The sequence below is a fragment of the Lepisosteus platostomus genome, chromosome 9 (assembly GCF_059453375.1).
Source record: "Lepisosteus platostomus isolate fLepPlt1 chromosome 9, fLepPlt1.hap1, whole genome shotgun sequence".
NCBI lineage: Eukaryota > Metazoa > Chordata > Actinopteri > Semionotiformes > Lepisosteidae > Lepisosteus > Lepisosteus platostomus.
Genome location: NC_142619.1, coordinates 57151892 through 57177154, shown reverse-complemented (window position 1 = coordinate 57177154; position 25263 = coordinate 57151892). Strand labels below are relative to the sequence as shown.

Sequence of the window (25263 nt, the reverse complement as noted above, 5' to 3'; positions counted from 1 at the left end):
CATGCCAATAAAGCACCTTGAATTAACCTGAAATGGAAAATATTGGCTCAGAAAAATGTAGGGCCAGTTTATTCAAACTCAGCTCTTTAAATGTGGAAAGAGAGCAGCAGTTACCACACTTGTGTTCTAAGATATTCTGTTAAAGGGAAGTTGAAATGATTGAGGCTATTTGAAGACAAGAGAGTTGCCTTGCTGTGTGAGCGGGGGTATAATTTAGCAAGCTGACAGTGGGAGTGAAATATCTCCTCAATATCTGTGTTTGGCAGACGAGATGAATGTTTACATCAGGAAACAATGTTTAAGTGTTTTATTTCCTTATTCCCGCCTGTCAAGCTGTCAGAGTAGCTAATGGGCATGAAGAGAACGAGAGAGACAGCAGAGCACGAAGGGCAACAGTTGGGAGAAAAAGAGCTGGCGTTTTCTATTTTTCTCAGTGAGAAGCTGTTGCCCTTTTTAAAGAAACATGTTTACCCCCTTTTTCAAGTGCAAAGCTTTACAAAAAGGGTTAAATATGAACAGGCAAAGCCCAGGAAAACATGACATGACACATTTGGGCAATTGGTAAAAAAAAAGCAGTATGTTGCTATAATATGATGTCAAGTCTAAAGATCCCAGAAGCTGTAGTTAGATGAACACGTTTTGTTTTATTCATCCACTTTTGTCCTGTATACTGTGGACAACCCACTGTTTCTCATCTTTCCTCTTCACTTAGCATTTCCTTTAGTAGGCACTGTGGATGTGCCTTTCAATAAATAAGATGTATATGGCAATCCAGATTAATCAACCAATTGAGATGGTGTGTATAAGAGATTTCATTTTGTGAGTACATTTCTACTGACATTTTCACAACTTTTCAAGGAACGCTTAGAAATCTCACAAGAAAAGAGATTTAAAAAAAGAATAATGTTCAATAGAAAAAACAGCTGAAAATGTGTTCTGGCATCTTCTGGAAAATTGAAAAATGTCATTCCCAGACAGTGACGTGAGAAAATCATGTGAAATCACAAGATAATTGGTTTAGAAGATTGACTTTGGTCTACAGGAAGTTACTAAGAAAGTTAGAAAAGGCTATTGAGATCTGAAATAAATTAATGAAAGAAAAAATGGAGGAAGAGGATTAGGTGTTTGTAAGTGATAAGGAAAATGCTATGATTTTTCACAGAGAATATAATAACAAATTTGAATATGTTTGCATCTTTTCAGATACCATTTAGAATTACGAATCATATAATGATCTGACATTTGCAATGTCTCCAAAATGTGTAGATAGTTACTCCATCGTGCTGCCATTTTGTAGCCTAAATTGAACATTTCTGAGGACAGAAGCACAATGTGTTTTAACTTAATGGAGTCCAGACTTGTTCAATGTCTCAATGATGAAAAGCAGTACAATGAAGTTCTGTATCCTGAGGTCAGACAAGGCTACTGTGTAAATAAAGCCCTTAAAATAAAATTAAAGAAAACAAAACGGCGACTGTGATTTCTGTGCAGCGTGACTTGGACTGGCATGCAATGCCTGATTTAGGTTCTCAGTTCCTCCATCAATGGGGTGTTATGTAGTTGTACCACTTACCATTCAAGTGAAAGGCAGTTAATATTAAAGGAGAAGATTATCTTGATAGGAATACAACTATCAATATATATGAGGATAGGATCTTTCTTTCTTATTATCTCTACATTTTCTAATATACTGGCATCCTTAAGCAGCCGTCTTCTCTTTTATAATATACAGTACAAAAGGTACTGAAGAAAAAGCTCTGCAGTGGCAGCCTAACACATACACTTGTTATTGTTGATGGTGTATGTATTGTGTGGTGACTCATCTTGGTAGGCTTGAGGGTTGTACATATTAGTTTACCTGAACAGTTTCCTTTACCTTCACATTATTGGGAAGGGTTAGAAACAATACGATAACTGTCCTGTACAGTATTTAGATGAAACAACACATTAAAAATTGAAGTCCCCCATATTTATCGGTTAGGCAGTGCACACACACTCCTGCTGTGACTTTGAAGTCCACAGGCTTGTTACTAAAAGGTAAAAAGAGGCACATAAATGTAGGGCAGAAATCAGACCTACTGTATATCAGTGGCTTTGTTTAAATGTGATTTGGAAAATCCAGAATTATCCACCATTATCTTAAGAATGCGTCATATAGAATAAATGTCAAATCACAGGGAATACACTTGCCAAGGTTTAGTGATTCTAAAATCCTGTTTTCCCACAACACTAAACATATACAGTATATGGCAACTCGTGTGTATATTCATACACAGATTGCGTAAGCATGCTTACCAAGTAACGTTAATCCACTTCAATTGTAAAGTGATCAGGACCAGATGACAATCAGAATCAAGTCAGATTAGAGATAAGGGTGTATCTGTTCACAACAAGCTTACACCATGTTATAAAAGTAATGTGGCTCAGGGTTAGGATTATGGTTAGATACAGCAGTAATCTGTCCTAGGCCATTTTAAAAGCGGACTTGATTTTTCTCTCTTGCTGTGACATGTTATAAAATCCTATAATGGCCATCTTTTCATTGAAAAAAATACAGCCTCCCTTACTGATGTGTTGTGTCTTTAATGACCCCCCTCAGTAGCTTTCTGCTTATACTCTACCTGTTTGCCTGGAATGTGTTCTTCACAAAATGGAATAATTAAAAAAATAAAGCGACAATCACACAACACTTCACTTTGTAACCGAAAAAGTAACAGCACCAAAAGTCTATTCATTAATTTTTACAAGCGATGCAGTTGATTAATTTCTCCTTCTTCTCTATGTAAACAGACTTTAATATGTTTTTTACATGGCTTAATGAAACGTCTGGTGGTTGTTTATGCATTTAGTATAAAACAGCAAATTTACTTTTGTTTCACAAATAAAAACTACATCCAGCAGTATTGTTATCAGCACCTGTCACATCACTTGACTCATGCTAATCTTTCCTCATGTCTTTTTATGTGTTTAGCAGCCTGATGATAAGGGGGGCCAGCAGCCATGTCACCCTGCAACTTACATTTGGCAACCCACTGAAGCTCAGCAGGTGTGAGCCTGGTCAGTACCTGGATGGGAGACCTCCTGGGAAAAACTAAGGTTGCTGCTGGAAGAGGTGTTAGTGAGGCCAGCAGGGGGCGCTCACCCTGCGGTCCATGTGGGTCCTAATGCCCCAGTATAGTGACGGGGACACTGTACTGTAAACAAGCGCCGTCTTACGGATGAGACGTAAAACTACGGTCCTGACTCTCTGTGGTCATTAAAAATCCCAGGGTGTTTCTTGAAAAGAGTAGGGGTGTAACCCCGGCATCCTGGCCACATTTCCCATGCCTCCTAATAATGAATTGGCTACATTACTTTGTTCTCCTCCCCCCCCCCCCCCCCTCCGACGGCAGGCGGAGCGATGCACCGGTTGGAGTATTCTTGGTCACATTTAATGGCAACGTCAGCTCAAAGATTTGGTTCAAACCACCAAATGGAGACGGGCGTGCTGACAAGCTGACCCTGCTGATGCGGGATTAACGCTAGGGTGAGAGAGAGCAGCCTGATGATAAGGAGACTGTGCTCTTAGTCTGTGAGGGAATTTCTCATTAACTCTCAACTGGTCTCCTCTGGGATCTTAACTCTCCTGTTGGTCCCCTTCTGGGTAAGAGAGGGTCTTTTTCTTCTCTCAGGTACAGACCCTCCCCTGCTAGTTCAGATCTCTCGTGATCTCTTAACACGTTCTATGTCTTCTCACTGATCGTCTTTGCTGCGTAGTGTATTTTCCAACTCACTTTCTTTCTCTCGTTCTTTTCACTAGTACTTCAAGTCTTTCAACTCATTCTCTCAAATATTATAACTCACAAGATTTTCCTCTCTTTCACCCCTTTGTTTTCCTTTAGAGCGTCCTTGAATGTATCTAAGCAAGCTGACACACAGTTTAGTGAGTCTCTCAGGTGTGTTAGTCGGCTCATCCCAGCTCTCTCCCTTCCAGATGATCCGCTTTGGTCACTTTCTTCATAATGGCACCCCAGACAGGCGGAGCAGTGGCTCTGTGGCTAAGGATCTGTGCCTGTGGCTGGAAGGTTGCCAGTTCAAATCCTGCAGTTGGCAGAGGAATCCTACTCCGTTGGGCCCCTGAGCAAGCCCCTTAACCCAGCTGCTCCAGGGGTGCTGTACAGTGGCTGACCCTGCACTCTGACCCCAAGCTTCTCTCCCTGTCTGTGTGTCTGTGTCTCATGGAGAGAAAGTTGGGGTCTGCAAAAAGATGAATTCCTAATGCAAGAAATTGTATAGGGCTAATAAAGCAACATTGCATCACATTGCAGCAGTGGTTTGATATGTTGTTTAGTTTTTGCTTGTGTCTAAACACAGACCCAATGGCTGTCTTTAGGCTGCTGCCTTATATCCCTCTTCCTCATCCTCAGGAAAGTGACCAGCTCCTCAGCTCCTTTCACTCACATGGAATTCCAGTCTGTACCCTTTTCCAATTACTGGTCCGGTAGCCATCTTGGCTCAAGGCCACACTATGGGTTTAAGCCAAGATGGTCATTTGCCTAGGAAGCCCCCTCTCAGTCCATGATATACCCCTAACAAAGGGCTGTAAGGTTGCTTGACAGGAGTTGCACACACATCCCTTGTTAAACGAGCACTTTACTTCAGAGTTCTCACTAAATCAAGCAATACATACAGAGACCTATTTTTGCTAGAAGAATGAACTTCCCCCGCTAATATGAATGTAGCTGGTTCTTCCCCATTTATTTTTCACACCTGTTGGTGGTTGTGATCTTATCTATTTTAACAGATATCGCCAGGGTATTATACTATTTATGTGTAGAATAATATTTTAAATGCATAAACTAAATAATAATGATGAACTGATTAACACATTTTAACAATTTATAACATGAAACGTTTTTTTTTAATTATGTGCACTACGAAAGCACGTTTTGATATGACTGGTGAGAGACAGTTTGATGCTCTATCTTACTTTTACAGATATGGATTTTATTCTGTCTTTGACTGAACAGACTTATTAACTAACAGATTAAACAATTTTTGTTTAGTAAGAGATTTGAGTAGTTCATGTCATATTTCTGGTTCATGCGTACTATGATGATCATGCAGATTTTATTTCTGCACATTACTGCTTTACAATGCATTTAAACATAATAGCTTGTATAAAAAAGAAGTGTTGGTAAATTATACTTCAAGTAACATTCTTAACAACATATGGTGTCAAACATTTCAAATGCATTAAAAAGTACCCTTACTCAGCTGGTTTAAGTCCATTTATGAACACTTGGGATGAAATGGAGAGTTTTAATGAAAATGCAGTGTTGCTTTTACATGTTTTCACCTAGAAGCAAACATTGTGGAACCACTTGTGCTGATATAGTGAGGGATGAGTGTATAAGATGAGCCTTAAAGTACTGAACACCTATAGCATGTGATGTTTAGTCAAAGTCCAAGATGTGTGCAGTTGTTAGTTCATAGTTCATACTTCACAGGGCTGGCCATAGCAAGGCTGACACAGTAAAAACCCTTCTGCATGCTTACCAAAGAACTTGTTTAAACCATTTTCAAAGATGCTCCTAGATGCAGTGTCTCTGAAACTGTCAAACTACTTCAGTTCGTACTTCACCAACTCTACAAACGTAAGTACATGAGTATAGAATATAGAACCCATCACCCTCCTCTCCTTACATCTGTTTCGAGTTGTAAATGACCAGACCAGGGCACGGAGACCAGAGCAGGGTCCTACCTGTCTAGGAGGGGGGGGGGTGTTCATTTAATTCTGTGTTAGTTGTGTGATAGGGAAATCGTCCCTCAGCCAGTATTCTGGGGTCAGAAGGTGAGATTCTTAATGAAAATCATGTTCTGTCAAGTTAGACGTTTCTTAATTAAAATAATCAGGTACTTTTAGGATTGTAAAAAGCCAATATCGTGCAAAATGGTGCCCTAGTCTATTTTTAGTGTACATAACAACACATTATACATTAATATGCTGAGAAATTCATAAGAGCAGAAAAAAAATGTACAGATGCGAGGAGGCTTTATTTAAAACATTACGCCTGCTTAGCTGCTAGTGATTAACTGATCCAAGTATCATATTCAGCTGTTTCTTGATAGATCCCAGGAATCATCCTCAACAACATACAGTAGCTGGATGGTTGTTCCAGACACCCAGAGCCCTTTTCTAAGTCCTAAATTCAGTGCCTAATAGCCACCACTTCTGCTCTTATCTGCTTGTTTCCATGCTAAACTTAAAATATTGAATGTGCACACTTTTGGTTTACTTCATCAGTGACTTTCAAGTTTTGTACATACAGTACTTGGATTCAATGGCCTTATCACCTCTTCTGCTCAGAGCTGAAGAGGTTTAGTTCCTTTAGCCTTTTTCTGAATGACATTTCTAATACAACTGGAAAGACCCGTGCTGCTCGTCTTTGAACTTTATGCTTAACTGTTTATTGAGCTTGTTGCTAGATTTGTACTTTTACTGTATAGAGACTGTCTAAAACTCAAATTTGTGTTATAGCCAAGCATGCCATTTGTTCCCATTTGGACCTGGGAGTAAATTATGTGCTAATTAGAAATCCTTGTCTTGGAAACATTGTATCCTGATATTGCTGGAGTTTTTTTAATTGTTTCCAACTCTTTTCCCGATTGTTGCCCTGGGTTGTTAGTTAGCATCCCACACTACTTTTCTAATTGCACTTGGGTTAAATGTTCTTCTATTGTCCCCTTGCCATGGCAGCAGAATTGCAATAGACTTGTTGATAGACACCATAGCTGATACTTGTCTGAAAGATTTATTTATAACCATTATTGAAGGTTAATATTATAATACATTACCTAAAACGTTTTGGACAGTTCTCCGACGTTCCCCAAACACAATGTTCTATGCTGTATTATGTTTCTGTCTTCAACATGTTTTGATACTTAGTGATGATCTAGGTGACTTCCAGAAGGTGGATATCATGCTTTCATATTCACAAGATTAGACTATTTCACTGTTATGCTGGCTATAATTACGTAATAAATAATACATGGAATTAAGATTTTCTATTTTATCACATTTTAATTCATGTTTAAAATGTTTTATATGACACTGCATTTTCTGTGCTTTTTGCAGTAGTTCCTTCAGGGTATGCAATACTCTTGTGAGCTGCTATATGTACTATACTATATTGTGATTGCATTTAAGAAATCAAAAGCTAAGCGGTATTTCTAAAAGTCTTAAAGTGCACAAGTACAGACTGTCTGTCCCTTTATCTGCAACAGCCTGACCACATGGGTCATGTCTTTTTTCACTGTTTTATGAAGTTTCACTTTCATTGCTCTTACTTTGTCTGTTTAGTATGATATGCACTCTTAAACGATATATGTATAATACAATCTGCACTATTGGACAAAACCATGCGTTGAAGTTCATAATTAAATGAATTTCTAGCGGGCTATTAAAGTGCCTGGTCAAACAAGAGTATGAGTACCTGGTTCCCATCGAGTTCAGAACAGAAGTAACATGGGTGTGCAAAAATACCGAGGGACATTCACTGACATGCTGGAAATCATACTGCAATGGTTTGGTGCATCTATGTCCTTCTGTGTACTAATGCCACTCTTCAACATTTTGAACATGCCAGGAGTACTTCAAAAGCAATCCACAGGGTACATACAGTATATAGACATCAAGTGAATATTTTCAATGCATCTTTGTTCCTGAGACTTGTTTATTCATGACACTAAATGTGTGTATATTATGGCATCTGATCAGAGCATGCTCTAGTATCAGAAGCAGAGTTGACATCTTTTTCTGTGTCTATATTAGGGGCTGGATTACACAACAAGAAAACAAAGCTTCAAAGCTCCAAAGGAAGCATTGCCCAGAGTGATAGTCTGTGAATTAATTTAACGGCGAGCCCACTTCAGCAAGCATGTACTGTAGTATACACTGACATGAAGTGCATGAACTTGAAGACATTTCTTGTGAGGACAAGTATGCGACTTTGCACTTTGATCACCAAGACGATTCTTAATGTGTCACATGTTCCCGGTATCAAGGCGGGGTGTGTCTTCACGCAGGGTCTCTGTCTCATTAACTCATTTGCTTCGCTGTCTTACCATGACACTGTCAGTAGTGTTTCTGTGGCTTGTAAACACTCACCAGGTTGCCATTGGATGTGAAATTACACACTCTGCTGAATTAGTTATGGTCTGGTATTGGAGGAAAGAGGAACAACAACAAGAGGCTGAAGCAAACCACATATGAAGTCTGTAATAGTGTGTGCTTTTCGCCCAGCTGTGTAGGTGATATACTTGTTTTGGTAAATGAGGAGAGTGGCTGTCCAAATGGGGTACAGGGTCTCACTGTGTTCCTGAAACTTAGACAGTTTGAAAGATTTCACACAGTGCTTAGAAGTTCACGTTAATAGTGATACTGTATAAAGAAAAGATGTCAGAAGAAGTTCAGGAATACAAATAAGAAAATACGAAGTTCCGGAGTTTGTACTTAAGGATAATCTGAATGTTTCAACAGATACCGAACAAAGTTCTTTTCAGGACATTGTTATTTAATTTTTATGGTTGAAATCAGCTGTTTTAGGGGTAATATTTTATTAATATTTATTAATACAAGGGATGTCAAAAACAATATTGAATATATTTATGTGTCACATTAGAGTAAAAGTTCTGTTTCACAGCTGTTAATGTGCCATTATCACACAGTCTGTTATTCGCATTAAATATGACACCACTAACAATAGCTTTGTGTCTCTGCTGGCCTTATGAATGCTCCAGTGACAAGTTTCAGAGTTAATTTTAGCCTCCCTGCGAAACTGTCTTGCTTCAGCCATGCCATCTTAAAGCTACACTTAAACAGAGCCAAACAGTTAAATATTGCTATTGTATTAATGGAAATAAATCGTTTAGTAGATTAAAATTGCTGCTCTTAAGATTGTTCTCACTGTTTTGGGTGCTTTTAGATTCTGAAATGTGTATTTCCATCAATGTGCTTTTTTAATGGAAGTAGAAATACTATAACCTCTTGAAAAAGTAATTATTAAATCTCTGTGTGTAATGGCTTTGTTGTTGAAGATGTGCCATATGGCTGGTAGGGCTAAAATACATTTTGGAAGCTCTCTACAGATTTGATACTATTGCACTTCAAATATCTTATGAAAATCCTGTTTTGATTATAGAATAGGTTTAATTACATAAAATGAAGATAATGTGGCATTAAACCATAACATTAATGGGTTATTTTATTGTTCTGTCTGAATATGAAAGACTTTGCAAAGTTTGTGTTTTCTAAGAACAAAATGTGAATATGAAAAGAAAATAGTATCAGTGATTTGTTTGAATATATCCAGCAACAGTTTTATGAATGTTTCAATAATTTTTTACTTGGCCTGAGGAAGTTTATTACCTTCATTAAAAAGTGGAAAGTACTTTGTGCGTTGTCCTGTGTAGAATAATTCATACTCATCATAACTCTTTTACGTGTTATTTAGATATAAGCAAGTTTTGTGTGTTTAATGAAATTGTACGACTTAATTTGAAACGATTCTCCAAAATTATTATTTTGAATGTACTGCTACATTTCAAACACGCTCTTTTGCCTTGAAGTATACCTTCTGTATACATTTCTGCATGGCTATCAAGTTAAGACAAGGAACAGGAACACAGCAGCCTTAACTCCATGATGTCTGACAAAGACTAAACATAATTATTATACAAGAAGGAAAACATGTTTTTAAATTGCACAGCACTACACATACATGCTACAGATAAATATTTATTATTGTGCATTGACTGAGATTGTGATTAGAAGTTGTAATGACCTCCTACACAGACCACCTCTATGAACAATCCGCCTTTCATTAAAAAATCTGTCACTTTCTGAGTGTATAGAAATGCTTATTAGATTACAGACAGGATGCTGTGGTTAAAGTTTAAGGTGAGGAGGGGGCTGTTTGTGTGTGTGATGGCTGTCTGAAAGTGAGGGGAATCATTCAGCAGCAGATGATGGTGACACAAAACCACTGAAGGTTTTGCTTGTCTGCTCTTGAAGGTTTCAAGAATGCAGCAGATGCAGCACCTCAGTCCTGGCAGAGTGGAGTGACACAGATCCCTGAATACGAGCAAATTACATTTGAAAGTGATTAGCAAATGTGGCAATTATGATTATTGTATTAGGGAAATGAATAGGCTGATTGCTGAAAAACTGATTAAAAGTGTCCCAGATATGAGTAGCAGATCACAGTGCTAATCCCAGGAATTTCTATAAATGCAAATCCAAGCACCATTTGTACATTTCTGGGAAACCATTACACAATGGTCTCCTTTTTTGTTGCATCACATGTCAGGTTTTTAACATGAGATGAGGGGCAATTATCACAATAGTGTTATTTATCTCAGGTTTATCAGGAGCAATCTGACAGTGGCTTTATGGGATAATATCCTCTTCACTTCCTTCTTTAGTGCCGGGATTTGCATAAGGTTGTGAGCTGGAGTCTCAGCAGGAAGCCTTAAGCTAGTGACAGGAGTGCTTTAAGTTTCCGGACTTTTGGTTGGACTTGGCTGCAATGTGAATGTCCTTGGCAGTGAATGTTGAAGCTGGTGCATCGAGGCCGTCTGTGATTCTAGACATGTCTGTGGAGCACGAACTGTTCCTCCGGACAGAAAATGTTATGAACCAGTGAAAGGTGAAAAGCAAAATCTCGGATTAGGCAGGAAGGCGCTAGTCTTTCGAAGCCAAACTGCAGGTAAAGGGTAAAAAAGGAGTGTGGTTGTTTACACAGACAAATACCTCTTCCACTATAAAGAAGAAATGCTCCATTTTTATTTATTGAACATTAAAGCCTTTGTTGTCAATTTATAATATCAGATGGCGGCACAGTTTGGGTACGGAAATATTTTGACCAGAGCAATTAGTCAGCTTTCCAATAATTACTAGTTTTTGCTGTGAACAAAAAAACATAAAAAGGTTATTAATATCTTAATCTTCATCCTTATAAGAGTCTTTATTTAGGCATTATTTACTGTACATGGCAACAAGCCTACTTGTACTATCTTACTCTATAAAGTAATGCAACATTTCTAACCAGTGTCCTTATACTGCCAATATTGTTCACTTACATAATGACACATAAAAAACAGCTGTGTTCTTACTTTGATAAAACCCAGCATCAAGCTCAAACGGTTTGTTCAGAACTGCTTTTCAAAATGACTCCTAGATCAAGGAAATTGAAAACAGTGGTCATCACTGACTGGTTATGAGATTTGGTCTAATAAGGCCCCTCCCCTTCAGAATCAGAAGAAAGAGATGAGAAGAAGAAAGTGCTAGTATCTTCAGTAACCTCTGCTGTAGAGCTGCATGTACAGTTTAGATATGAAGTGCAGTATGAGAAAGAAATTACAGTTTTTCAGCTGTTGTAGCAATAACAGTTGCTTAACCAGACCTGAAGGATTGTGAGGAGTATTCATGAACCATGTCAATGCTTTTAATTCATCTTAGCTTTAACTTCTAAAGGTTTAGAGATTGACATGGTGAGACATAGAACTCTTGTTTGTGGGAGGTTTATGAAATACCTTCATACACAGCACTAAGGTAAAGGTATTATCTTTCTTAGTTTTCATGATTTCAGATAGAAGATCATCTTTTATGCTCCTTTCATTGAATTTTTACTTTGTATGTTTTCTCTTGAGTGTCATTATCCCACAACACATGTGCTCTATCTTGACCTGGAATGTGTGATCACTTTAGGTTAAACACTAAGCATTTTGCCGCATGTTCTATGTAGTGCGAACATCATGATTGCCTTACAGCTCTGTAACTGTTTTGAAAGTAAATCTTCCTAGATAAAGACATCAACTATACAGTATAACAACAAAAATATTTTTAAGATTATGTATACCAGCTTAAAAAGTGAACCTGTCAGCGGCATTACTGAGGTTATTTAGTAATATTCTATATTTGTGTGTTACAAGTTAGCTGAAATTGAGCTTAACAGCTCTGCATTACTGCTTGTTCATTATCATTGCTGGTTATCTGTCACAACAAAGGTTGACCTGCTTCTCTTCAGAGACCTGTTGTATGAAATTAAGGGTGACATCAGAAGTCCAAATGGCTTTTATGAAGTATCGCCCTCTGAATGCTTTTACACGGTTATTGATTCTCATATGAAGTCAGTTTCTCAACGCAAACCTGTTTCGGATATCTTTCATCGACAAGCGGTCACATTGTGGAAAAGCAGCTGCACAAATCGTGCAGGTCAGAGAAAAAAGTTGTGTTAGCGATTTCTGGAAACATTTTGGTGTTTCACCTTCTTTTTGGGGTCACTTTTTATTCCCCGTTTGTACATTTCCACGTTCCCATCGGTCGCCCAATATTTAGCACCGGCCCCGTCTGTTAGCATGTCAAGAGTACTTCAGGCGCTGGATAATTAAGAAAAATAAATAAATAATGCTAACGACGATGCCTTGCCCGGTTATTCCCTTCCACTGTGCCATCCTTGAGCAGGTTTCTTGTCATTTGCCGCGCATTTGCATCACCTATTGACAGCCAATCTTTTAAACTGCTCATTGTGCTGCTTTTGTTGAGCCGCTCAAGAGGAGCAGCAACACAAAAGCCACCAGCCTCAGCGAGTGGGTTGGTGTGTGTGTGCGTGTGTGGGGGGATTTGCATGCGGCTGGCATTGCCTAAGAGAAAAAAAAATAATTGCTAATACATATTTATGTGGCGCAAATTTGCCATTTGTTTATGCATAAAATTATCAATAGCATGGGGCGCTTAGCCAGAGAAAATGGTGACCTTTTTAAATTGTAATAAATAGCAATAGGCTGTTGCTACAGAGAGATGAGTGGATTTTTTGCTGCACCGGGGCGGCTGCCAGCAAACCCAGATTTTGCAGGTGATATCATTGAAATGGGAGGTGCTTGACCTAGTGGGCACGCTCTATGATACTTCACTGAATAAGGGATAAATTATTCGCTTTTCAAGTGACTCTTCCCCCCTCCGCAAGCACATTTATTTTCTATTAAACAATGAAATATTTTTGAAGCAGAAGTGGGCTGGTTTTATACCATGCCTCTGTTGAAAACTCAGAAGGTAACTTGTCTACCCCTGAAGTTGCATGGTTGTTTAACCTTCTTGATCCTGAGTACCACAATAACCCTTGTAGTAAAAATCAGATTCCTAGAGTGTATCTATTAAAAATCCGGCAAAGCTTTCTGCAGATTCTCTTCTTCTGCTTACACGCAAGTCACTGATTGAAACGGAACACCATTTTCTTGTTATTTACATATTGAAGAGTCTATGTACTTATAAATGGAAAATGAATTAGCTCCGTGATATAAGTATCTTCAAACTGTTAATTTATTATTTAATTGAGCTTTTTTTTATTTGATTTTTTTCAGCTTTCAAATTCATGCAGATGGGTTTTCAGTCCAAAGTCCAGTATTATCAGTCTGTACAATTGTAGGTAAGTAGTTTTTGCTCTCTTCCAGGTCATATACATTCTTTTATCTAATCAGTACTCATGGAAACTTTACAATAATAACTGGTGGTCAATTAAAATTGTTTTGGAAACTTCAACATTGTCCCCCACTTCCCTCAATCCTCTTCATTATCGCTATCATTGGTGGGCACCCCACCAGTTTGAAATGAAACAATGCCTAATAATTTAATTTGGTAGACAAGTATCATGCAGTAAGGATTTGCAGCAGCAGTGCAAGCCCCATCACTATCCCTAACCCTGACACCATTCAGCCAAGCAAATAAGCAGTTCCTTATATACAGTGTAATCTCAAGACATGACAGGATCCAATGATGTCAGAGGAAGTGTGATGTTACACACCTCATTCTTGTGTTCTAGAACTGTCCATGTCTTAACATCCAAGATAATCATTTCTCACTAGCATTTTTTTTCTCCATAAGATTAATTATGTGAGGTTTTAGAAGTTTAGAAGAGCAAGGAATAATCATTTTAAGACTAGAGGATAAAACATACAATACATAAATATATAACAATAATTCCTGAATGTGTAAAAGGGAGTCCATTTTACCCTATGGACAGAGTATTCATAGAGAACTAAAGAGAAGTTTCATATTATAGCATAATAGCAAAAGGAAATTTAAGTTAATCAGTCATTGATTAGAATTTTTGGGAGCTGAATATATACTGATGGAAAAAAGAAACGCAACACCTCCTCCTCCACACTCTGGCCCTCCCGTCTGCGTGGAACAGGCTGAAGAGTGACTCATCTGTGAAGAGGACCTGATGCCAATGCTGACGAGTCCATCGCAGCCTCTGTCTGGCCCGAGCCAGTAGGTGTGACGTCTATGAGGTGTGAGCAGAGGGCCTCTGACAGGTCGCCTTGCTCTAAGGCTCTAAGGCCAGCAGCATTGAGCCTCACTGTCCTGTCACTGATATGGGCACTGGGTCTGCCGGCAGCTTCAGCAGCAGTACGGATGGCAGATCTGATAAGACCTCTCAGACGGACCAGTCTGATGTGTCGGTCCTGCTCTGCTGTGGTCACTCGAGGGCAACTGGATCTTGGACGGTCATCTGTCCTGCCAGTCTGCTGAAACCTTCTCTGCAGTTGGGACGCAGTGGAGCGGCTTACTCCATAGTGTCTGGCAACACTGACACATGACATGCCTGCCTGTAGCATGCCAATGGCCCTCTCCCTTGCTTCTGGTGACATTCAAGGCATATGCACAGAAAACTGACTCAGTGTGGCCTTTTTCTTGCAGTGACCTAAGCTTTGAATTAAGGCCTTTTTAAAGGTGACCTGATCAGGCATTGTTCCACCTGGACCTCGTTGGGTAAAAGTGCACTTAGCGAGCTTTTGTGTGAGTGGCAAATTGCAGTGCCTCACTGCACAAGCTGTATTGCTAGCAAGAGGGCTTAAAACAAATTGACAACTTTTTGTGAAAGTACATGAGCTATAATTATAGTATTCTAATTCCAGAAAATGTTGTGTTTCTTTTTCCATCAGTATATATTGTCCAAAAATGTTTTGGTAATTTTTTAGATTAGGGGTTGGAGATACTACTCTACACGGAAGTTCTTTGTAGAACAGATTAACAAAACATTAACTTTAGTTTTAATAACATAATAGCAGCTGGCACCTGATGAGTAATAAAATGTATGAATAGTATTAAGTGTATCATTAATTATGAATGTGTGTTTTTAGAACAATAAAGTAGAAAGGTTTTGGGTGCAGATTAAAAGTTCTTTGCATTATTTTGATTAATTATTCATAACTGACCGAGATACGCTCAGTTGACTTTGTTGCACAAGAAATAAAGTGCCTAATTAGTGAGAGAGTTAATTGGGTACAGGTGATTTAACCTGATGAATATCAAACCTAGTGTAAATCAAGAAAGCAAAAAAAAAAAACAGGCATCAATATGCTGCTGTTATCAACAGAAAAATGCCTTTGTGCCATCTGTATATTGGAGCAATACTGCTTGTGGACAGCAGTGGAGCCAAGTCCTCTTTAGGGAAGAATGAAGGCTTTGTCTAGACCACCCTGATGGATATGAGTGAGTGTGGTTCAGACAAGCAGAACAATACACTAATTGTTGTGCACAACAGACCAATCAATGGAGAGGTCCAAGTGTCATGGTCTGGGCAGGAGTGCTTAGGCACTACAGGACTGTAAGGTGCTATGATAATCAAGACCAGAAACTTCACTTGATGCCAGTTCTGCTGGCTTGTCCCGATGTGACAACATTCTAGCAGGACAAAACACATCCCCATGCTCCTTGAGGAACAGAGGCTTTCTCTCAAGATGAGAATGTGAAATTGCTGCCCATTGAACATGCATGGGATGAGCTGAGGTGATGTGTGGCATCTAGGGCTCGGAGATTCAGGTCTTAAAAAGAAATGGGGAGAATTCCACGAGACACCTTCTGCAACCTGACACAAAGCGCCTATCACAGATGAACAACTTTGTTTCCTCCAGTGGGCGTATAAACTACTAGTTTGTGTCTTTCACAGCAGTGCCCACTATTAATCATCCCTGTTGAGTACAAATGTTAATCACTATAATGAATTTACCTACTTATGTCATATCTGTTCAATAAAATGTCAGTGCATCTGCTTCAAAAACTATTTTCCTGCACTTTGTGCAGTTTGTAATAACAAAGCTCAGATTGTTTTGTATACAGTTTCTGAATTGCCAATGTTGTGTTAACAGCTAGTTTAGTATGCATTTATAAAGTGCTGTTTTGCAACTCTTAAACTACGATGTCACTGAAATGTCTTAATGTGTAACATTCAAATCTTTATTCCAAATAGTAATACCTTCTCAAGGTTTGTAAGAAGCCTGTAATACAAGAAACATAAATAGAGACCAATCCCCTTGATTTAATTTCTGAAATCCATTGGATTGCATATTGGGTATATGAGCCTCACCGCTCGAGGTCCAAGCATTGCAGAAAAAGTTGTAGGTAAAAACTGAAAGAAGAGCACAGGAGCTTGTATTGCTATTATATGTCTATGAGCAAGATAAGACCATCATTATTAAATTATTAACTGCTACAATGTGAATTTGTTCATATCTCCAAAGTGGAGAAGAGCAAAGGAAATTGCCCGTTATTACTGTTTTTGAAAATAATAGTAGAAATAGTAAATAGCTATTGACAATGTAAGTATTTTGTATTTCTGAAAATGAGATTAATATGAATTATCAGAAAACGTAATACATGTTTGTTTGGGTAAATACATTTGGTCATATTAGAACAAAAACATTTTTTGTGTTCAACCCAGTGATTTCAAATGACCATAAATATTGGGATACATTCCTTTTAAGTATTTTAAAAGTCTCGTGGGTGTTATGACTTCAGTCACTTCAGACTTTGTTTCTGCATGTAAATTTGAAGATTGACTTAGCCTGTCTAAGATTTTCCCCCTTTTTCTGTTTTTTACGTATGTAGATAGGTACGCTGCCCAATAAAAGTGCAATAATTGTGTTCTACATAGGCAGCCAAAATGTTTCTGTAAATTGCAGAATGCCATCTGCTTTTGCCAGTGTTAGTTATATCACCCCAGCCATGACTTCCACCATACCTGAAGTAAATTCTTTGGTTGAGAGTTTAAACACATACAGTATTCAGTATCTTCCATACCCAGTGTCTGGACATCTGTCTACTTCTGTTTATTGCTGCCAAATATGTGATTCATGACAAGATTCATATCTGCACCCAGAATCACACCAATTTCAGCGAGTTCCAGCAGAGACTGAACCAGATAAAAATATCTGGTTAGAATATCATAAGGGGCATAAACTGAAATATAGTTCTTATTTTACCTGAAGTAATAGTTTCAATCTGTCATTTTCCCTAGTTTATCATCAGGGGCTAGGATACTGGCATAGATATTTTTATTAAACTTCATGGACAGGCGACAGCAAAATAATTATTACAGAAATGTCCCCGTGTCATATAGTTTTTTGATACGTTAATACAGAAGCTCTTAAATAACAAATTGAACAATAGGATATAACCTTGATTACTGATCAGATCATAAATGGTCATTTTAGACTCTTTTGTGGTTACAGTTAGAGATGGTTTTATTTCCAAATAACGTTTCATAGCAGAATTATTTAAGAAATGTAGAAAAGAATGCTAGTGCATGCAAAATGTTAGAAAACCTCTGTGGTTTGAAACATCCATTCCTCAGTCCTTGCATTGAAGAGCTCGCTCACTTCTTTTCTTCTTTTCACATTCTCGATTACAGCCAGTTCAAGGCCTTGCATGATTCAACTCTCTTTTTTGCAGCTTGCTTTTCATTTGCAGTGTCAAAGACAATTGCACACTGTACAAAACATCACTCTGCCATATTTATTTAATGCTCCCATTGGGTGACTCTTACTTCTTTGCAGTTGTACTGCAACTTTGCTATTCCTTGAAATGTTGGTGCATTGATCAGTTCCAGTGAACTCTATTCTCTAAGCAATTATTACCTGTATGATATATACTGTACATAAACTGCAAACTGCCTTAGTCAACATCCATGAGAAAAAGACCATCATCTGAGTCTTCCAAACTATTAGAAAAATATAATGGATGCGTCAAACGTAACTATGGAAATGTTTTCTAAAGATATACATTTAAAGTTTCAGAAGAAATACAAGGTGGTCGGGTGTCATCATGGATGAGATAATACACATAGAAAAAAGTTACAATCAATGAGATCTCAGATCTCAGGGACTGTATCTCCACAGATAAAATCAGAAGGATGCAGATCAGGTGACATGCATGGCCAAGCCATTCCTGAGCTGTTGAGCCCGGGAAGCCAGGCTTAAAAGAACTCTAGTAAAAGCTTGGTGCAGAAAGGTGCATCGCAAACATGCTACAGTATGTAAGTTTCATTGCACAGTCACAGAAGAGTTCTAAATCCTATGATGATTTCAACTTGAACTTTTTTTATTCATACTTAATGATTCTGTTTTGAATAGCACCCGCTGTTTTGGGTTCTAGAACATATTTGTTCCTAATGATGGAAGGATTTTGTGCCAAATTGTCTAATGCACTCTCCTTGATAGGATAGTACAATCAATACAAAGGTACCTTTAAAGTCTAAAACTTCTGTGATAGAGCTTTAAGCTTCACTGTAAAAATGTTCCCAAGTGCTGCTGACTCCAACACTCATACAGTATGTTTCTCATGTCTCTCGGTATACTAAGGCATCTGCCTAAGCCTTATTAGTTAATGGTTGAACCACATACAGTATAGCTATGGTGCTAAGTAAAACACTTTTCAAAATAAACATTCGCTTTCAAAAATTCTTTACAAGCTAACTTCAGATTTAATGACTTACATCTTTATTTTCAAAGATAGATGTATGCACCAAAAAGTAATACGCAAATGTTAATTTCATGCTGAAAATTAAAAAGGAGAAACACAATGTTGTGACTGTAGAGCCTTCTTCAGGTGTCTAAGGTCAGTAAAACAAAGCTAACAAGGCTCTTACAAGGCTCTACTGCTGAAACGTTGTGGTTCTCCTTTCTATTTTTGGAATCAACCTTTAATTTTTATTTTCTAGCCAGTGCCTGTTGACACAACTCTCCACTTGAACATATTTGCATTATATTTGAGTATTTACAATGTGTGTAAATAAAATGTAAGGGTTCACATTTGCTTATTGAAGTTGGTTTTCAGAAATAATGCAACCAGTAAACTGCTATGTTCCACTAGTTTACAGAGAAATTTAAATGGCATTACCGCACAGGTTTTTATTAAAGAAACCAAGAAACTGCTGTGATGTTTTGTTTTCAATAAACAACAAATTTGAAAAGACTTTTGCTATTTCAAGGTTTTTAGAAAATCCCAAGAAAGAAGGTTTTTCAAAATTCTAAATTAAAGGTTATTCAGTCAACTTCTGACCAAGGCTAAAAATGCTCCCGTATCTTGACTTCAATAAAACTCAGATTGTTTCCTCATTTAAGTGGTGGTAACATTCTGTTAATGTGAAGAGAGCACTCAAGGACATATTTTAATTGGATTCTTTTCTCACAATAATGTGCAAGTAGACATTAAAAACTTGGATTGCTGCTGTTTGCATGAAGTGAAATATTGTAACCTTTTAGGCAAACATCTATAAGCTAGATACTTTCACTCTTTGTGAACATTTCAAAATAACCAGTAAGATGGTCTTATCTAATGGATTTATTTACACTCCTAAACTATAGTTTACTGGATTTGTTTATAATAGTTGAGTTACTACAAATAACAAAGTGGTTGAAAAGCAGCATGCTCCAAAGAATATTCTCCCTCTGTTTCTTCAAGACTGGGGTGGGGGGGGGCGGGGGTGTTCCCTGCTTTTGACTGAATATCAAAACTGATTTCACAGAAATGCCACCAGAGCTCCACTCCCTCCCTCGCAGCAAAACTGTGCGACAGGAGGAGCTAAATCTGGTTTCCATGACTCCAAATACGATTTCTCCCACCCTTTGGATAGGCAGCCAGCCAGCCAGCACCAAAGTATTGTTTTAACCCAACATCCACACTGAGCCAATCCCAGTTGGAGACCTAACCTCCCGTCTCCTGTTCCTTGGGCTATTGGCCAGCTGGATGATGTGTTGTGCCTTTTGTGCTGAAGACCAACAATGCAGGACAGCTGAGAAGGCTTTCTGTGTTCAGGACAAAGTACAAATGTGGGACTTTCTTGCCCCTCCTCTGCCTTCCCGAAAGAACTTTTTCTAGCCACTTGTTCCAGAGTTCAAAATATTTTTTTCAAGTAATCAGAAGTGCGCATGGTCATGACTCTAGATTGCGCACCTGCATGTTAAAACCATTGGTAACTCCTGCGTCATGCTTTTCATTTTACACAACTGAACAATGTAACTTTCAGTGCAGAAAATAACTATAACCCATATAGTTACTATAACCCTTAGAGTCCTGGAAGGAAAAACACTGAAACATCAAGGCACAGAAAAATGAGATGTGTTTGCCTGAATATGTGCAGAACCAGAAGTAAGCAGTGTAATGAGCTGTGAGCCTGTCTGATAATCAGACAGGTACCCGCATCTAGTGACCTGCAAGGAAAGGTTTACATTTTCACATCAGCACACTCCTGCTGTGCTTCTGAGTTTTCCTTCTTCTTCCCAGCCTACACATGCCTTTTAAATCTCCATCCCTTTCCTTTGCATGCTAGCCATCACAGAGTTTATTAACCAACGGGTTTACCTTGAAGAGCTGAGTCTAAAGTCATAGAATGCGTTCTAAGTGGGAAGTGACTCATGTATTGATAAACAGTGCTTTCCTAAAGTATTGGGACAGAACTGTAAGGATGTCTTTTTTTCTTAACATTCAAGCAATTTGGGCCATTAGATTTATATGAATGGAAGTCAATAACTGCATGAAATGTGTGACCCATTGAGCTCACCAAACTCATTTATTTGTGGAATCATTGATGATGATTTGCTGTAGCTTTGATTTCTTGCCTATTATCAGGTTGTTATGACTTCAACAGCGTGTTTTTTGCATGTACTGTATAATGCACACTCTACTAGATTTAAATCTGAAGATTAAAATAATTTTCACTTTTTTTCTCCTGATGATCTCCTTGGTTGTGTTGGCCTTATGTTTTGGGCCATTGTCCTGCTTTATGGTGAAATGCCACCCTACAAGTATGGAACTACTTTCCTCGACATAAGCAGACAAAATGTTTCTGTAAACGTACAGATCCATTCTGATACTGCCATCATTAGTTACGTCTTGAATGGAGACAAATGAGCCAGTTCCAGGGGTGGCCAGGCTGTGTTGCAGTTTTGGCTGCAGCAGAGCATCTCAAATGATTACACAAAGAGTTTGGTGACCTCAATGAGTTGCAGACTTCAGGCAGTTATTGCCTTAAAGGGAATGTTCAAACAAATAGTGACTTTTCCACTGATATTTGCTGTGAATGTGTTCCAATGTATAGGGTTGTTTGAAATGACTAATGTCACATTGAAAGAATTCTGTAAATTCTGATGATTTTGGTTTAACATAAATTATATTTTTGCTCTAATATGATCACGTATGCATGCAATTCCCCCCCCCCCCCCCAATAAACTGTATTTTCTCCTGTGATCAAAGGAGTTTGACTATAAGGCAAAAATAACATTTTTAACTTTGCTCTCCCCATGCTTTTGGAGGGCACTGTATGAGTTCACTAAATCATTTATCTCACAAGTTTACAGGTTTTGCAGACTGAGCTACTGTAGATTTTTCTCTTTTTTCTAACATGGAGAAACTATAGCAACCATTCTGTGGTCTGATACCATGGTACTTATGAGTCTGTTTTTGATACAATGACCTTTTGACTTCTATAGCCTTTGTTAACTGTAAATTTCCTGTATGCTTTAGCTATCAAAAGTATAAAAAGCCTGCTGTGATAAAATAAGGTACAGTATAGTGGGGAAGAGTTCCAAACGATTGACTCATCCAGACAGCTGCTACCCCAGAAGGAGCTTCCTTAAATAACACTATTTGTTCTATGACAATTTGGATGACTTTGCAAAATACTTCTACCATATAGTACACAAACGTCACAATTATCTACAATGTGTCTGCACTATTTAACTTTATTCTAACATGTTTACAAAATATTTGTAAGTGCTGATATTCTAAACACTTAAACATTGATCAACGGTGCATTTGCAGATGTTTTAAGCAAAGCAAAATATCTTTCTTCTTTCCCCACTGAGAGTATACAGATGTCGGCTCGTTAGTACGTATTAACAAATACCATGTTTACGCTTTTTGTAATGATGTAAATATGTTGTAAATTATGTAGCATTACAATCAACATTAGTATACAGAAGAGTCATGCATTCAAATAGTAGTTTATACAATTTTTGGCCCCTCCGCGCCTCTTTGATAAGGACCTGCACTGAGGCCTTAATCCATGCTGGGATGAGGCATTTTTAGTTTTCATGTTCACCTCCTTAGCATAATACGCAGTTGTATCCTAAATACCTTGTTGTGCTGTAAAGTCAAAAGACAGACTTCATAATTTCAGTATGAAGTACAGTAAATGTATCTTTGTCTAATAGTCCATTTTCTACTGTGCAGTTACCGAGGAATAAATGCTTTGCTTATATCTGTAGATATGTATGATCGTGCATTTTATTATTATCCTTTAAAATTCCATAAAGAAAAGGAAAGTGGAATAATGTTTCTGCTATGGATGTTGTCACATGTTTACTTTTCAGCATGGAATTGATCTGTGCTTATTGCTTTGATACTTCCCAGTCAAACCTCCTTAAAATAGAAGTTTTAAAAGCAAGGTAGAAAAATAAGCATTTTTAGCTTTTTGTCAAGCTGAGAACACTGTTAAATCAGTTCAATTAATCTAGTAACAAGTTGACTTACTGTATCTTGTTAAGAGCTGAATTTCAATAAAAACCTGCAGACACCCCACCCTTCTAGGATCAGGATTGGATACTAGTCTATAGTATCTACTGCTCGGCTGATAGGAGGTACCTGCTAACTGAGAATGAAGAATTACAATTGAGATTTTCATGATTCCAATACATTAAGAGGCCTTCAGTAAAAATGCTAAATTAAAAAATGAAAATATTAGTGCTGAAAATATTGGTGCTAGTAATTGCATAGGCAACTAATCTAAGCTATTGCAAAAAGATCTACAAGACGAATTATATTAATCTGTTCCCTGCTACAGTATGTACAACCTTGATTGAGACTGCATGCAATCTACAATCTTCCTCCTGTTATTTCAGCTTCCCATTACATATTGTTCTATTGACAAGAGAAGGCACTTCACTTGAATATATTCAGTTTAAAGTGTTTATTTAGAGTGCTGGAATATTGGCACTAAAGAGCAATGAATGGACCAAGGCCTAGGAAGGAGCTTTTCAGCCAAAGGCCAATTTTTTTTTTCATTTGAAACCATAACACATTCCTTCACCAAGAACAAACACATCCACTTCAACACAACCTGTGTAACTCTGTTTCCTACATAGTATACAAAACCGTTCCTCGGTGTTGATCAATGCAAAGGTCGAAAATTGTTTTCGGCGCGGGACAAGAAAAGATCAGTGAATTCCCGGTTTCATCTAATTTCAACCCCCCCCCCCCCAAAAATATTTAACTTAAAAGCTGAATGAACAACATCTTCAACTGTAGCAGAAAAAAAAAATCAACTTGTCGGGTTTTAAGCATTAATGAAACATAATGCAGCTTCTCATAATCCATACTGTGGCAGAAATCCCTGTCAGACTTGCGGTCTTGCGGTAGGTGGTCGATATTCTTCCCATGTTGTTCCTTTCTAAAATTAATGTTTTCATGGACACCTTCAGCTCAGGTCCTTCCTGATAGCTAAGTTAAGCAAGTCCGTACTCTCGTGCCCCTTGTGTACTTTCATTTCTTAGTGTTGTGGAGCGAATAGTGTTAGTCTCCACAGCTTTTGTTTACATAAATCTACCTACAGTACAGTAGCTATGCGCTGGAAAGTTCATTTTCTTTAGTGGTTATTTTCCTGCCCTTTAATAATACAAAAAATGCTGTGAAGTTTCAATCAATTAAATCAAATTAAAGACAAAGCCTGTGTTAACTATTCACGTATTACTAATACACATTAACATATTTCTAAAAACACAACAGAGCTCAGATGTTTTTCTTTTTAAAGAATTGAATAGATTAGTGTCATTTACGTGGGACGTTCTTGAAAGTATGCTGGCGAATGAGGAAGGAGCATCACATCGCCTTCTAAATTTCTCCTTCCTGGAGACCTTTCAGGCTAAAAGTAGTATGAAACAGCAGAGGGAAGAAAAGGGGAAGATGATGTCCAAAAATAATGTATTTATTAAACTACGGTGAGCACATTAGATCATTTTTTTCTAACATTTTATAACATCTTCTGGGGTTTAAACCTCACTGAAATCCATCATACTGATCAGTCCACAGCGGCGGTTCTTTAAAAAAAAACACAGAAATTCATGAAATATCCAAAGACGTTGCATACGAAATGTCCAAGTTCACATTGTGCATTTTATTGCCTTCAGATCTCCATCAGATAGAGATATCCAAAGACCCCCAGATGCCCACTGTAATAGTAAAATGGATTATTAAAATGAGGGATGCAATCAACATAATTAGCTATCATTGTGAATAATTACACATGAAACTTGCTTGTGCTGTATCCTGTTAACTGTGAGAAACAGTCCCCTATAGAGCAGGGGTTCCCATTTCCAGTCCTGGAGGACTGCATTCCTATAGGTTTTATAGTCTCTTTAAATCTTCAGCATCCAAGGAGCTGGGAAAATCGGTTAAACTGCTTCAATTAAGCCAATAATTAGTCCAATTATATAATTAAGAGCCCATGGCCCTGCAGGACTGTTTGGGAACCCACTACTGCTATTACAGCATTAACAAAACTGAGTTTTGTCCTTCATAAATTTTTGTTAGATTTTCATAGATATTCTTGCGCTTAAAAGTGAACCACAAGACTCAAAATAGAATTTTGTGTTTGTGTTCAGTAGATCATTTCTGTTTGAACCTGATCCTACTTGCATTTTTACACATAAATGAAACTTATGGTGAAATGTGTTTTGGATGTATATTGTTATATAGCTAATGTCTTTGTAAAAACAAAGTTAGACTCTCTCCAGACAGATTTACTTGGCAATACGGTAAATCCCAACAACTGAATCCTAAATACCTTGTTGTGCTGTAAAGTCAAATGACAGACTTCATCATTTCAGTATGAAGTAAATGTATCTTTGTCCATTTTCTACTGTGGAGTTACTGAGGAATTAATGCTT

At 37.9% G+C, this 25263-nt stretch overlaps 1 protein-coding gene across 3 annotated transcripts in view; it reads left to right on the top strand.

Moving 5' to 3' along the window:
• The window catches only part of sox5 (SRY-box transcription factor 5), a 335228-nt gene that overhangs the window by 44221 nt on the left and 265744 nt on the right, over positions 1–25263 (top strand). For all 3 annotated transcript variants that reach the window (XM_088645796.1, XM_088645794.1, XM_088645793.1), the window contains one exon: positions 13402–13466. The gene's annotated coding sequence lies outside the window, so the exon portion shown is untranslated. The remainder of the gene's footprint in view (positions 1–13401; positions 13467–25263) is intronic.